Source organism: Peromyscus maniculatus, chromosome 5 (genome assembly GCF_049852395.1).
Source record: "Peromyscus maniculatus bairdii isolate BWxNUB_F1_BW_parent chromosome 5, HU_Pman_BW_mat_3.1, whole genome shotgun sequence".
NCBI classification, from domain to species: domain Eukaryota; kingdom Metazoa; phylum Chordata; class Mammalia; order Rodentia; family Cricetidae; genus Peromyscus; species Peromyscus maniculatus.
In genome coordinates this window covers 112,907,098-112,922,977 of record NC_134856.1, presented here as the reverse complement: position 1 = coordinate 112,922,977, position 15,880 = coordinate 112,907,098, and the positions used below count along the sequence as shown (strand labels likewise).

At 42.7% G+C, this 15,880-nt stretch overlaps 1 long non-coding RNA gene across 1 annotated transcript; it reads left to right on the top strand.

Moving 5' to 3' along the window:
* Nucleotides 1-303: 303 nt before the first annotated feature.
* Nucleotides 304-2,360, top strand: LOC143273193 (uncharacterized). Its single transcript, XR_013051086.1, has 3 exons — nt 304-450; nt 705-823; nt 2,229-2,360. It is a non-coding gene; the product is annotated as an uncharacterized LOC143273193 (long non-coding RNA).
* Nucleotides 2,361-15,880: the final 13,520 nt, after the last annotated feature.

Here is a 15,880-nt window from a genome sequence, read left to right as displayed (position 1 = left end):
CTGGCCAGGTTATTAGGCCTGAGGTTCCCACTGGGACATTTGTCCTCAGAAGACACTTAACATCTGTCAGGAGGAAGATGCTGTGTGGATTAGAGGGCAGAGGTCTAGGATCCTCCTAAGTACCTTACAGAGCACAAGGCAATACCTTGCTCCCCCTTTCTCCTTCGATCTGGCAGAGCCTATTGTGGCGTGACACAATATATGCATTTGCCTGCTGGTTCAGTCTTTGTCTGTCATCTGAATATCAGTGACATAGAGCAGGGGACTCATCTCTTTTTAGCCACATCTCCCGAGTGTCTGGACAGGGACACTTGTTGGATGCTCAGAGTATCTAGTAGTATTCTATACTACTTTTTCAGATGTACAAAGAGGACACCTGGGCCCAGCACTTTGTTTCTACCCATCCTGAGGGTGACAGTACCTTCTGGGGACAGCCTTTAAAAGTGAGTGGTAAGTGGCCTTCAATGGTTCTTGTTTTTAACAGTTAGAGGGAAGGGAGCTGGGAGTCTGGCAAAGTGTCCTGATGTTTCAGAGGCCTTGGCGCTTGCCTGGTGTGATTTCCATACAGTAGTGGGGTCTTGAGTCATCATCCCCGTCTCTCGGGGGCCCAGCATCATCTAGTGCCATAGTAGGTCACCTCTAATGTCCCTTAACTCAACATCGATGTCCTCTTTAGCCACCAATTAGCTTCTTGTTCTTGTTAGAATGCAGATGTCATTTGGACAGAACACTAAAAGCTTTCTGGGACTGCCCACCCGTGGTGAGATTTCCAGAGCCTTTTCAAAAGCAGACTTTGATGAGGGAACAGAACCAGCGTAAGTGAGTAAGTATTCCACGAGGGCAAGGTTGGGGCATCAGGAATGAGGGGGAAGGAGTGAGGAGGGAATACAGAGCCAAAGCACTCAGGTGAGCATTGCATGGTGCAGGTCTTGCTAGAGGGCTGGGGTAGAGAGTCTACTGTTTCTTGGTGTTTTGGGAAGTAGATGTGTTCCAACAGAGGTGTACCAGTATGGGGATAGATGTGAAAATTTCTTTTTATTTCTTTAGTTGCTTATTTATAGCATTAAATCATGCTTGACTCAAACCTTGCTCACCCTGACCTTTCCATGCTTAAGAAAGACCTAGGCAGAATTTGCCTTAGGATTATCTATGAAGAAAGGCTTTACCAAGCAAACCACAGGTGGGTATTCTGAAATATTTAAATGAGAGAACCATTCTAGAGACTTCAGAAATTTCATGAGTAGAGAACCTGAGATCCACTGGATCATAGTGAGAATTTCATAGAAATGGGTTCTGTGCTCAGATAGGCTCTTAATATACCAGTGTTCCCTAGAAATGTCTGCTGGGGATGTACAGAATGTGCTGTCTGACTGTGTGTTTCCTCTCAACATGTCCAAACATTTCCCTTGTGACACATTTGGAAAGTGCTACTTTGGAAGGCATGGTTTTTACAAGTGTGTGTGTGTGTGTGTGTGTGTGTGTGTGTGTGTGTGTGTGTGTGGTATGGTGTGCTGCTAGTGCCTAGGACACACTAGATAAGTGCTCTACCACTGAACTGCATCCTCAGCCCTAAAATATCTTCACTACATAAATCTGTTATCGAACCTGTGAAGTCAGGGTCTGGAGTGCCAAGTCCTGTAATAAAGTGGAGAGCTACTGGGAAGTGGTGGAGCCTATAAAACATGGAGCTCCTCCTGATAGAAGTTCCTCTGCAGGGACTATAGACACTCCTTTCCTGTCCCTTGCTTTTGCTTTCCTGCTCTGAGCTGAGTATTTATTTGGTCATGTGCGCTCCTACTGTGATCTCCTGTTTTCACTCAGAACCCAAAACAATAGGCCCTCCAACTAGGTACCAACACCTCTAAAAACACAGCTAAGGCCCCCTTTTCTCTTGTGAGCCCATTATCTCCATAGTAGTTCTGTTTGTTGTTCTAGTAACAGAAGGCTGATTGGCTCATCAAACACAGTGGAGGTGGTCTATTCAGTGCATTTTCTGAAATCTAGGGGGTAGTTCTATCATTAATTGTAGGGGATATTCTAATGTGCACCTTCTCTCTCTTCTCCAACATGGCTTTGCTCTGATGCCAGTTGATCTTGTGTTAAGAACTCCAGGTCAGCTGATGAGGAGAGATGATTTGTTTCTGTGTGAAAGAGTACCTGAAATCAAAGTTTAATTTCAGTGTGATATGAATGTTGTAGGTGTTCTGATTTTTACTTTTTTCTTTTAGGGCCATTTCTGCAGAGCAGATTCTTGTCAATTACCCAGCAACAGCATAAGAACTGGTAAGAAGCCACTATTTGGCCATCACTAGTTACTATGATAATTAGAAGGGGATTGTAATATAAAGACAGTTTGGATGATTCTATCTGTTAGGGGACTGAATAAAGAGAAGATCATTTTCAATAGAAATTTAAACATTCTTTGTTTGAGTTATATGTATCTGTGGGTTAGTTGTGTATCATATCATGAATTTTAAGACTGCCTATACATTATTGAACAAAGTGAGTTTGACATCAAATCTCCATTGAGAAGGAGGGGTACTTGTGTGGATAGACTCCCAACTCCCTTTCCAGCCATAAGAGGAGTTAGAATGATGATAACCTTGACTCAGATTTCTGGATTTTGTTTACAGTGTGGAAATGCCTTTGCAATCTCAGTGGTTGGATTTTGGTTTCTGATGGGGAAACAACTTTTACAGGGGAGACTTGTGTGACTGAACGCTGGGGCCAGGCTGTGGAAGGCAGCAAGCAAGCCTCCCTGTGCCACTTCTCACCCACAGTCACTGTTGCCCTGAGTGTTGCAGTCCATGTGGACTGTCAGTCACACCCGCCACCTCAGGTCACCATTACCATTTTCCTCCTTAGCATAACATCGAATTTGCTAAGTGATCACCGTACTCTTGCTTTTAGATTGTAAGCATCATTTGGCGAGTTGACACCAAACACCTCGTGCAAGTTCTCTGGGAAGTAGTAAGATCTAGTCTGAATGGGAAAACAGAAAGGCCCGTATAGCTATCATTGGGGATGTCTGTCTGTGATGAAGGTCATCTATTTTTGCAGCTTTGCTTATTTTCATTGGAAAAGAACCAGAAGATTCTGGGCGTTTCAGGAAGTTTAGGTAATAAATTTCAGTATTTGGTCATTCTTGGATCATGAACATTTTTGAAGTAAAGTTTTTCTTGTTATTTGAACATTTCAAAAGGTCATGGTCATTCCTTCTTTTTGCTACTGAGAAAAGAAAATTACTGCTATTGGTCACCAGCTATTCATCCTTACTTTTTTCCTTATATTAATTAATTATTCTTTCAGTTCTCTGTGTGTTCTATTATTTGCACATGTGTATGTGTACATATGTGTACGAGTGCATTTGCATGTGTGTGCACATGTGTGGCGGCCAAAGGTCAATGTTAAGTTTCTTCATCAACACACCTCACCTTAGTTTGTGAGGCTGAGTCTCTCACTGAACCCAGAGCTCACTCACTAGTCTAGACCCACAGTGTGAGCCAGAAATCCTTTTGTTACCATTTTTCTACCTTTATACAAGGGTGCTGGCAATCTAAATTCAAGTCTTCATGCTCACATAGCAAGGACCTTAACAACTGAGCCATCTCTATAGTCTTACTTCTGATATTTTGAGACAAGGTCTCACTATGTATCACAAACTGGCCTTAGGCTGGTAGCCCCTATGCCATCCTTTGAGCACAGGGATTACAGATGTGTGCTGGCATGCCTGGTTTCTTCTCATCTTTTTTGGAGAGCACTGTCAAATAGTTTTCATTTAGGAAGAAACCATTTTTGATTAACTAGCCCATACCTGCTTATCTGCCAAACCTGCCTCTCTACTTCTCAAAGTAGTCTGTCCAGTATGCCTCCAATTCATTTTATTGCCTGTTCCCTATTCTCTGCATGTGCTCCATGTCTGAGGTGGTCTGATGGCTTTCAAACCATGGTGAGGCTGGGTGGTGATGGCGCGTTCCTTTAATCCCAGCACTCAGGAGGCAGAGCCAGGCGGATCTCTGAGTTTGAGGCCAGAATGGTCTACAGAACAAGATCCAGGACAGGCACCAAAACTACACAAAGAAACCCTGTCTCAAAACAAACAAAGAAACAAAGAAACAAACAAACAAAAATCAAAAACAACACCAACACCAACAACAAAAAAAACCATGGTGATTCTAGGGACAAAGATTATTTGTCTGGATATCCTTATGAGGTTTACTTTTGATGATCACATTCTCATCCTTTCCTGGTCTATGGTGATGTTTGTGGCCCTGCTCTGTCTCCTTATCACTTCTTTTCTTTTGGCTCTTCCCTCCCAAAGCCCAGTGTCCTACTAATGTTACTACTCCCTTAGTAAACAGTCCTTAAGCTACAGCTTCCAAGTTGCAATATACATTTCCATGTTTATTCTGTTTATAGTCCTGTATCAGTCCGTTTTCTGTTACTATTATGGACTATCTAAGGCTGAATACTTCATAAAGAAAGGCAGTCCTGTGAAGCTGAAACTCCTTGGAAAGTCATGTGGTTCAGTTGACTCTGTGCCTGGCGAGACTCCCCTAGCTCTGTCATGGCACAGTAGATGGCTTCATGGTGATGGCATGTGTTAGAGGAAGTCAGACAAGGGGAGGTCAAGACCCTTAAAACAGCCTCTCATGAGAACTACATTAACTCATTAATGACCTCCCCCCTGCACCTGCTGCTTCAAGTCACCACCGTGGGACTCAAGCCCTGCTCAACCTATGGCAAACCTTTTGTTTTTGAATACCTGCTAGTATTTTATTTAGAAATATTAGCTCAGTTTCAAAGACAGCATGTCTAAAGTCACAGAAACACAATTGCTTCTCCTTCCCAGCTCTTTTATTTCCATGAAGAATGACACGTTCTCTAATTTAATATTTCTAGTCTTGAAGCAATCATTTACCTGTTCCTCTCTTTTTTTCAAATAGCATGTGCGATGGTAATTATTTCTTGTCATTGTTATGAGATATTCTGCTGGTCTTCAGTATGACTGATCATGTTGTCACCTGCTTAGAAAGGCATGCAAGTCTGCATGATCAGCGAGAAACCAAATGACAGCACTCCACCAAAACTGAAAACATAACACACTTTGAATCAGCCTCCTGACTCAAAGTAATTTCTCAGTCACAGTCTTGTTAGGAGATCTTTCAACCTATCCATCCCCTCATAAGTCCTTCCACCCATCCATCCATTCATCCATCCAGCTATCTTCCTACACATATACAAACTGACTTGCCTATCTCTTCCCTGAGATTTCTTAATCTTCACACTATTGTCATTTTGGACTTGAGAACTATTTGTTTGTGGTGGTGGTGGGTGTTCGGTGTGTTGTCAGATGTTAAACAGCAACACTGTATTCCACTGTCCACTGGGTGCTAGTAGTGCCTTCACCCTCAGTTGTAGTAACCAAAAATATCTCTAGACACTGTGGGTACTTCCGGTGGAGCTAATCTACCCCTTTCCCTTTCTTGAGATGCATTGCTCTATCCTGTCACCAACATATAAATTCCATAAAACCTTTGAAGAAAGTGATCATTTACTTCTAAATGTGTTACCAAGGTTCCAAATTAGTCAATGTTGGGTAATGTTATTCAGAATTGCTACTTTCATTTTTTTAAAAAGGCCAATTGTTAAATGAGTTGCTAAGATAAGATCTTCACTGATTCTGATTAGAGGATTCAGTGGCTCTAGAGTTTTACCCAGCAGAGACTGAAAGACTGTCGTCTACCTGGTGTTGAGTTCTAAGTCCAGTTTACTGCTTTACTTGTTCTGAGAAAGAACCCTCAGAAGTTATTCCAGATTTAACAGTCCCCCTCTGCCTCTGTCTCTCAGGCCCTGTCTGTCTCTGTTTCCCTGACTCTGTCTCTGGGTCTCTATCTCTTTGTTCCCTCTGTCTCTGTCTCATTTTCTTGCTCTGCCCCTTCCCCCACCCTGCCCCATCTCTTGCTATCTTCAAGACAGGCTTTCACACCACTCTGGCTCATCTTCTGCCTCGGCCTCTCTAGCACTGGGACTGCAGGTGTGTGTCACCATGATGAGCTGAGCATTCTTTCCTTTTCAAAGAACAATTGTAAATCTCTCTTAAGGATGCTGTATGTGCTGAACAAACTATATAACAGGCCATGAACACAAGTTTGGCATTGTGAAGCTATCATACATGTAAGCTCTTACCAGGACACAGAGGTTGTGGGCAGGCCCTACCGATGTGGAGCAGGAAATGAGTGTCCCGCTGTTGGCCCAGGCTATGCCTTGGCACATGCCCAGGGATTGGCTAAGCTCTAACCAGGTGGCTACCCTTGTACTCCATACTGAAGTCAGTAAGTGAACATCCAGTTATGATGAGGTGATTATGATGAGCTATGCATGAAACTGAACACTTGCACAGTTCTAATGAAGGGTTGGTTAGATGTTAGTCTTGAGATTCATGTAATGTACATCTTAAACACAAATGGAATAGGCCTACTGCATTCATGTGCTCCTACCCAAGGGATGTGGTGAGGCTAGATGTTTGCATGGCACTTTCCTTCTTATAAACCATTGATTCAGAGACTACTTGATTAAAATGTATCTGTTAAACCTGTTTTAAAATTAAAACCAGACTTGGCATATAAGGAGCCCTATGCAGCCTCATAAAGAAGTGGGCTTGCTCAGGAAGTCAGTCTGTCATGTTATAGGACAAATACCCAAATACCAAACTCTGCTATTTTATTATTCTCTTTTTCACAGGGATAGAGTTACCTGCAATACCACACAATGGACACTTAGGTATTACAAACCATTCCAACAAAAAAAGGAGTGCTTTTCTCTGTTACTACATCATGTAGACTGGTTGGGTAGATTTCTACCAAAAGTAGATTACCAACGCCTGACTTAAAATACAGGTGAGGAAAACATTCTGGGACTCCAGGGGCAGACATTTTGATTGGCACACCAGTATTTTGGTCAGCACTCTATCCCATTATAACGACATCAGCTTGGTCTTTGCATATGTCTGTCTTTAGATTCTTCCCAGGACTAGTTGGCTTTAGGACCGGGTTTACTGTCACGGCTGCCTGGCGGGAATAGGAAGCTAGCTCCGAAGTCAAGTCCCATATCTTGCCATGGGGAGAGCTGCTTGCATCTGCATTTTTTCTATAAGCTGCAATGCATTTGCTCCACTACCATCCCTTGGAAGCTGTCCTTACCTGCTTTGCAAGGCAGCAGTGACACCCTTGTTTCATTCAGAGAACATTATAGAATTCAGTATAGATAGATGTCCATTTTTCACTAAAAATTTAAACAAGAAAGAAAGCTGTACTCTGTAGCCTCTTAAGTTACTTCCTCTTTGAGAAAGGGCAGAGTTTACCTCATTATTATGTGGAAACTGATAAGGAGGAGAGCGTGGTCTCAGACACTGAGCTTGCTAGACAGTGAGACAGAAAAAAGCCAAGAGATTGATTAGAAAACTACAAGGAGGTTTGAGCTTAAAATGCCTAGACAGTTGCTGTCTCAGAACCCCACGGCTTCTGAGATACAGGAAGAACAAGACTGGGCCCCTGCTGTTCACAGTACTCCCCACAGTTAGGGATATAACAGGCTGGGAGAGGGGCAGGGCCAGCCCAGGGCAGACAATGGCCAAGGGCCACAGGCAAGCAAATGTTTAGATAAGTGGAACAGTTAATAAGTGACAAGGTCATAGAACTCAGGCTTAGGGACATTCTGTACATTCTTGCTCTTAACTGGACAGTAAGACAAAAACCAAGCTGGTTTAAGTATCATTTTTATGGTCAAGAAACTACACTTCCTGTAAGGACACCATAGCTCTGCTTGTTGCCTGCCTGTCTGCCTGTCTGCCTTCCCTCTCTCCCTCCTCCCTCCCTCCTTCCCTCTCTCCCTCCCTCCTTCCTTCCTTCCTCCTTTTCTCTCTCTCTTTCATATTCTCATCTATGAGTCTCACCTGGGAACATCTCATCTAATGAGGCAGAGTTACTCCAAACAGCACCATCGCCCTCCTGTCAGTCATTAATTGGGGTGGAAACATAGTATCTAGGCAGCTACTTTGCATTTTAGAAAAATTACAAAGTTATTTTAAAATGCTCATATTTAATAACTAACAATAACAAAACTATGTGCTATCCCCAATTGGTATCATCTTGTTTAAATCTCTGTCAGCCCCTGAGGACAACAATATCTTTATCTTCTTTGTATAGCTGAGGCTGAGGCTTATCTCTGTTAATCCACTTATGGTCATGTGACTAGAGCATCAGCCAGTCTTCCTCCTGAATGTGGGGTCTTTGTTCCTATGCTACACAGGTCAGGATGGAGGGCTAAGATACTCTAGGTTGCTTCCAATTCCACAGCTACTTTAGGTAGAAGATAGGAAGGCCATTTGAGACATTTGTTTTAAATTACTGAGTTTATTCAGCCAAAGGAAAATGGCGCCCAGGTAGGTTGCCTAGGGAAGATGCTGTTTGTGGAGAGCACTGAAGCAAAGCCTTTTCAGTCACTTGGCAGGGTGGTGTGTCATGGGGTGTCACCTGTGCCAAAGGAACATTACTCACAGATCTCACTTACTGCTGCCTCAAATAGTATGCTGATGCATTTACATATTGCCTTGATCAAGGCCTGCTTAGGCACAAGCTGGGAAACAGCACTCTTAGATGACAACACGGGCCCACCCAGATGGAGGAGGACTGAGGAATCAAACAAGCAGGGAAGCCAGCAACGCTCTTCCCATGCAAGGTCCATCTGGCCTTTACGTGTATCAGCTTGGTTCCTCTCCCTGCTGCTGGGATCGGGATAGGAGAAAACACAGTCTCACTTTCCCAGACACCTACGATTGGTGTACATTCTAGAAGCCTGCAGCCTTGTAGCCCCCTTTCAGCTCCCCTGAAGTTTTTCTTTCTTCTGGATGTGCTAGGCTGCCACCTCGATGGATTTGGTCAAGTAGGAGGTCAGGATGCTGGTGCTGCCGGGGACAGCAGAGATGGGAGTCAAAACCCCAGTTCCTCTGGCCAGAGCCAAGCGGACTGCAGCGGTCAGCCCCTGGCCTCAGTTCTTGGAGGCCTCCCCAGAGCCTGGAGGCCTGGTGACAGTCCTTGCCCCTGCCCTTCCATTCTGTGGGCTCGGAGCTTTATGCTTCAGAAACCTAGAATCCATCCTAAGTGGGAAACAAGCCCTGATGAGACTGGTCCCTCTAAACCCCTTTACCTGCAATGACTGTGGGGTAAGTACATAGTGGTTAGTTGGGGACAATCACCCCAAATTGTGTCTTACTGCCTGGCTGAATTCTTAAGAAGACTGGGACCCTTGCAGACACAGGGCAAGTCTGCAGAGAGCAAGCACCTCAGACCACAGGAAACGGCTCTGGTTTCCACTCAGGTATGGGGGAAGCCAAGGCCTCCAGGTTTCCAGAGCGTTCTGTTCCAGCAACTAGAGACCCAGATGAGCAGGGTAAACTGAGTCCTGCAGGCAGTTAAGAGAGCCTTTCTGCAGAGCCTGAGGCTAAGTGGTTTTGGGGGACCTTTTAGGAATAAGAGTAGAGATTTCTCCTTAGCTTTATTTTGTTTTATGTCCACCCAGAAATAAAAACAGCTTTTGAATTACACAAATGGCAAAATGGCAAATGATCACCGCAGAGAGTCTTTGTTGTTGTTGTTGTTTGTTTATTTGTTTGTTTTTTGAGACAGGGTTTCTCTGTGTAGCTTTGGGGCCTGTCCTGGAACTCACTCTGTAGCCCAGGCTGGCCTTGAACTCACAGAGATCCACCTGCCTCTGCCTCCTGAGTGCCGGGATTAAAGGCGTGCACTACCACCACCCGGACCCACAGTGGAGATTTTTTGTTTTTGTTTTTGTTTTTCGAGACAGGGTTTCTCTATGTAGCTTTGCGCCTCTCCTGGAGCTCACTTGGTAGCCCAGGCTGGCCTCGAACTCACAGAGATCTGCCTGGGTCTGCCTCCTGAGTGCCGGGATTAAAGGCGTGCGCCAGCACCACCCGGCCCCACAGTGGAGATTTTTAAAGCAGCACAAGAGCTGTAAGAAAATGAACAAGACCTGGACTTCTGTTTCCCGTTCTTGCACTCACCCCTGCATATTTCTGATCCACTGCTAACATCTTTAGGGCTCAACTCTCATTCTTTGTGTTCATGCAACTAAGCAGGGTATTCCCACAGATATACAAAAAATGCACATGCTGTACGAAGGAGAACCGAGGCATTTGTTATATCTTGCTTTTCTGGTGGATCCCCCTTGAACTAGCAGGTCCGAGAGAGTCCTTCTCTTCAGCAGTGTGTGGCAAAGTGAGTCAAATACCCATTTTCCCCCTGACTTTGGAGTATCTGTATATGCATAATAACATATCTCTGAAGTTGGGATTCACGGCTGAATATTGAATTTTTTTATGTTTCATAAACATCATTTACATAAGACCCTAAAACAATATCAAACAATGTTTTTTAATAATTTTGAACATGAAATAAAGTTTCCTATGTAGTGAGCAGTTTTGCCTTGTGGTATTCTGCTCAAAGGTTTTGGATTTTGGACTCCAGCCGATTGGGGATGTTCAACCTGTACTTAATTCTCCATCTATCTCTCTTTTTAACCGTCTTCATCTTTTGATAACTATCTCAGGAAGCTACAGAGTAAGTGTGCTTCTCCTTAACTGCATGCAGGTATGTTATTATCCAGTGTGCAGTATTCATTTTTTTCTTCAGAGGTAAGTTTTGCATACAATCTACGTCTATGGCCTTGAGCATGTCAGTTGATGAATTTTGATAAAGGCAGCCAGTTCCCTGCTGAGACAGAGACACGGAATACAAAGGGGACCCTCCCTGCCCTTCCCAGTCACCTCCTCTCCAACCCCACCCAAGATGACCTTGGAATTTTTCCCATTATGGATTGGATTGCTTTTATTGCATGTAGGACCCCCTCCCTCCCTTCCACCTTTCCCTCCTCTCTCTCTCCCTCCCTCCCTCCCTCCCTCTTTTTCTCTCTCCGTCTCTCTGTGTATACAAAAATTGTTTTGCTTTTGTCGAAACAGTTTCTCACACAGCGTGATGCTCTTGAAAACCCTCCAGATTGCTGCAGTATCATAAATTTCCCACCCTGAGCAGCATTCCATTTTATGTGCATGCGTCCTTCGGTCTGTTTACTCCCCTGTGACAGACATCTGGGTTTGCTCCAAATTTGGGGTGCCATCTAGAAAAGAGCTCTACAACTCTTCTGTACAGACCGTATCATATTTTGCCCCCATATTTTATAAAAACCTGTTCAAGCATCTCCTTTAATATATAGCTCTCACCTCCCGCTTCTCCCTCTTATTTTAGTCCACTGTAAACATTGTCATGATTGATGTAGAAGTCTAACAGTGTTTGCAGATTGCTGACTATGAGCTGCCAGGTGTGAAGACATGGTGGTATCTTTGGAGAGACATTGCCCGGAAGCTTGGCTGAACAACGGCCTCCCATGTCCTAACCAGGACCCTGGGGGAGGTTTTCTTTTTCAGCTTCCACCATCATTCACACCAGGACCATGACATAGTTCTTTGCCAGATTCCATTGACATTCCCATCAGAACCCCGTGAAAGCTTCACCAGCTTCCCTCGTCATTGCCACTGGGACCCTGAGTTCTTTACCAACTCTCATTGACGTTCCCACTAGAGCCCAAGTGAGCTCTTCAGACGCCCTGCCTTGGTTTTCTGGGGGTGTTATGCTTTTTTAGGAGTAATATCTGATCTGAAGTTCACCCACTTTCCTGACCACAGGGGAATTGGGCATCTTTTCGTATAGTGCTGCCCATCTGAATTTGTGCTGTGAGGTCATCTCACTTCTTCTGCCTGCTTGACTTGGGGGTTCTGTGTCTCTACCTTAACAATTCATGAAAGCTCTGTATACATTATAGACATTTCCCTTCTTCTGGTTATAATTCTCTTTAGACATTGTAGATATTTGGTGCCAGAGGATTCTCTGATAATCATTTGTGATTATTTGTGCAGCAGTCTTCCATCCACAGGTTCAACTAAACTCAGATCAAAGATACTCTTAAAAATGCAAGTGTGTCTACACTAAACGTGTACAGACTTTGGTGCCATTATTTTCTAAGACCAACAACTATGGGCACAGCAATTTCGTTGTATGATGCGGTCCAAGTCCTTCAGAGGGGAGGCGAAGCACAGGGAAGGCTTTTCGTGGGCTCTGTGCAAACACCAGATGTTTTGTATGATGGACTTGAGCACCTGCATGCTCTGTTGTTTGCAGGAAGCCCTGAGCACAGTCCCATGATACCAAGAAGGGACTCACCTTTCCCCCTTACACAGTGAGCCTTTTCTATCATCAAATATGTGTATTTATACTTTTATTACATACAAGCTACACAAAATTTAGTTCTGTGTCTCCTGAGCTCCCCTCCTTCTGCTCTCCCTCGTTCTTTGTTAAAAACCTACCTGTTCACTCTGAAGCATCCTTTTAAAGCTCGCTCTAGGCTACTATTACTGTTCCCGGGTTTTCATTTAAGCCTGTGCTTCCTTTCGTGTCTGCTTCGCGCCTAGCGTGAGGGGTACCCGAAATGTCTCTGCCAGATGGATCGCTGTCTGTGCCAGCATCATTTGCTCAATAAACCTGCTTCTCCCCACTGCACTGGAACACCAACTGTGTCCCTATTATGCTTTTGTGTCAACTGAGATCTGTTCTTGGCTTCTCTATTTTGTTTCTTTAATCTACTGTCTCTCTCAATGCCAATGTTATTTATTTTGGTTACGGGTTAGAGTGACTTTCTGCTGTGACTTAGTAGCAGGTAAGGCCAGGCCTCCCACTTGTACTTGGCTCACCAAGATTAAAACTTTTTTTTGTTGTTACTTTTAGGCATTTATTTTTGCATATAAATGTTAGGATTGTTTTATTCAGTGCAACTTCCCCTAAATCTAATTGTTTTGCATACTGATTTTTTAAAGAATTGACACTTTATGATATTGGGCCTTTTTTTTTTTGCAATAACAATCTATTCAGACCTTGTTTTGCATCATTCAGTAAGATTTTTACAATTTTCTCACATAGCATGAACAGTGTTTTTTATTGGATTTTAAACTATTTTCTGGATTTTTGTCCCTGTGACAAATACAGCATTCCCCAAGTACTTATTTTCATAGATTTACTAGCTCATCAAAGTGTTATTAACTTTTGTGTATTTACTTTAACAAATTTTTGATTTAATTTGGATAGCTTTCCCCCTAGAAATCTTGACTTTTGTGTGCACAGAATCATATCTCCAGTGGAGGAAGAATCCCTGAAGTCATCTTCAGGATGTCTGCACAGGTTGTGTTCTTAATTCAGGTCCTAGGCCGCACTGAACTGCTCTGGTGGTTGTGAGTGTCCCTGGAGTGTTCTGGAGTTAAATGAAGTAACTTCAACTTTTCCACATTTTCAGCGATGCTTTTAGGTTTATGAAAGTGCCCTTATTACATATTGAACATTTTTTCCCCTGTTAAACTGACATCTCATTCCTCTGACAGACACTTCTTGATTTCCTTTTCCTTTTTTCTTTCTTTCTTTTTTTAACAAAAGCTTTCACTTTTTCTTTTATTATTGAGATTTTAGTATAATTATATCATTCCTTCCTTCCCTTTCCTCCCCTATACCCTTCCACATACCTTTCCTTCCTCTCTTTAAAATTCATAGCCTCTTCTATTAGTTGTTATTACATATACATTTATATATATATATATATATATGCATATATGTGTAATGTGTATTCCTCGTACAATCTACTCAGCAAATGTTATTTGTATATAAGTTTTAAGGGCTGACCATTTGACACTGAATAACCAGTTGATGTGATCTTCCCTGGGGAAGACTGTCTCTCAGACTCTCAGCATTCTTTAGTTGCCTGTAGATTTCTGAGTAGGGTTGAAGGCCATGTGGACTTTCTCCTATTCACTTTGGCATATCTATAGCTGTTTTGTTCAGCTCATTTTTTAAGCAGTCATGTTGGTGAAACTTTATGGGTTTAGCCTCTGACATTCCTAGGAGACAGTGTCAGAGCAAACTTCTTGATCCTCTGGCTTTTACAATCTTTCTGCCTGCTCTTCCATGTTTCCTGGAGCTAAGGTGTAGGAGTTTTGTTGCAGATGTATCTGTTGGGACTGGGCCACACAACCCTGTACTTTGAGTGGTTTTCTGTAGAGATCTCCATATGTTGCAAAGAAAAGTTTTCTTCATGAGAAGTGAAGACTACACACTTATCTGTAGGTAGAAGGACAAATAGAGTGCAGCTGAGCATTTTACTGGTTTAGTAAAGCAGTAGTTGTAGGTTCTCCTTCAAGATTCATGACTTCACTAACCCTGGGTAGGTGGCTAGATTTCAATACCAGGTAAGATTTTTTTATTGAGTGGATTTTAAGTCCTACTAGAGAGCTATTGGTTACTACCAAGTCATGTGCGTCACTACTGTACCCTTAGGATTACTGTGCCATGCTGGTTGTTGTGGTTCATAAGCATCAGAGCTGGGTAGGACTCTTGGACAATTCCCTCCTTTGGAAGCTTGAATGGCACCTTTTGGTGCCAAGAAAACTGGTCCTTTGGGAGGAGGCTTTCAAGTCAGTTCCAGCTCTGGGGCCCCTTGGCCCTGTGTCTAAAGTGCATGGCGTCTTCAGGAATAGGGACGTACCTTCCAGCTCTGAGGGTGGGGGGGGGGAGCAACCAAGGACAGTAGCAACAGCCTATATGTTTTGGGAGTCTCTTGGCAACACTGACCAACAATTGAGTTGTTGAATTTCCTTCACAGAGATAATTAGCTAAACATCATTTTGGTTTGAACTCCAACTTTGCTGTATTCTTTCAAGACTACAAATTTATTTAATTTTGAATCTTTTACTAAAAAAATTAGCAGAGATTTAACTCATAAATGCCATTCATCTCTAAAGTTATTTGGGTACTGGTCTAATTTTATCAGTGTTTGTTGTTAAAACTACACTAGTTTTGATGAACAAGCCAGTGAAATTCCATCTTTTCTATGCTATAGGCATGTTAAATTAAAATTAACTCCCAAGAGCCATTAGATACCCTCAGCTTGAAGCCAGCTGGGCGTTCAGTGGCAGCCTTTTACCACCAAGTCTCTCCTGTGGGAGCAAAATTTTATATTTCTTCCTCTTATTTGGTAAATTGTAGCATTTTATGTTTTCTGGAATTTTGCTAATTTTTTAAAGTTTCAACTTTAATGCTGAAGTGTCATAGATTCTGTTTACTTATTCTTATAACCTGCTTTGAAACTGTGTTTTAAATCTCTCTTCTCTCTCTCTCTCTCTCTCTCTCTCTCTCAGGTTCATGAAGGATTATTTCTCTTAATGGCCATCCCAAACAAATAGCATTACAATTTACCCATCTTCCCCATGATTTTTGCTCTCTCATTTATGTTAACTTCTTAGCCAATCTTTATCGCTTGCACTTCCTTGACTCTTCTATTTGCTTTTCTGCTTTAATTTTCCCAGACCCTCCCCACTGCCCTAGGCTTGTTTTCATGTAAAATATTATCTGATCGACATCTAGAAATAGTAAATTTTAAATTTGATTTTCAAGTTTATTAAAGGGATTTTTGGAATGATATATTTTTGTTTCTAAGTAAACTACCTTGCCATTTTCTAATTTTATTGTAGTATCTTCTTTTATTTTGATTTCTGTCAGATCTATGTATTTCTAAAATACATGTGATTTAATGTTCGCTCTCATTGAACTTTGGGGAATGTGAGTTGTGAGCTGTTGTATAGTTCTTTTTCTTGACCAATGCTTCTGATAGCCACACTGTGAATCCTGCTTTTTGTGTGTTCGCCTAGTGTCTCTCCCTGCTCCTCTGACTCTGCGCCTGGATTCTATGCCCGATTTCAAGCCTGACTATG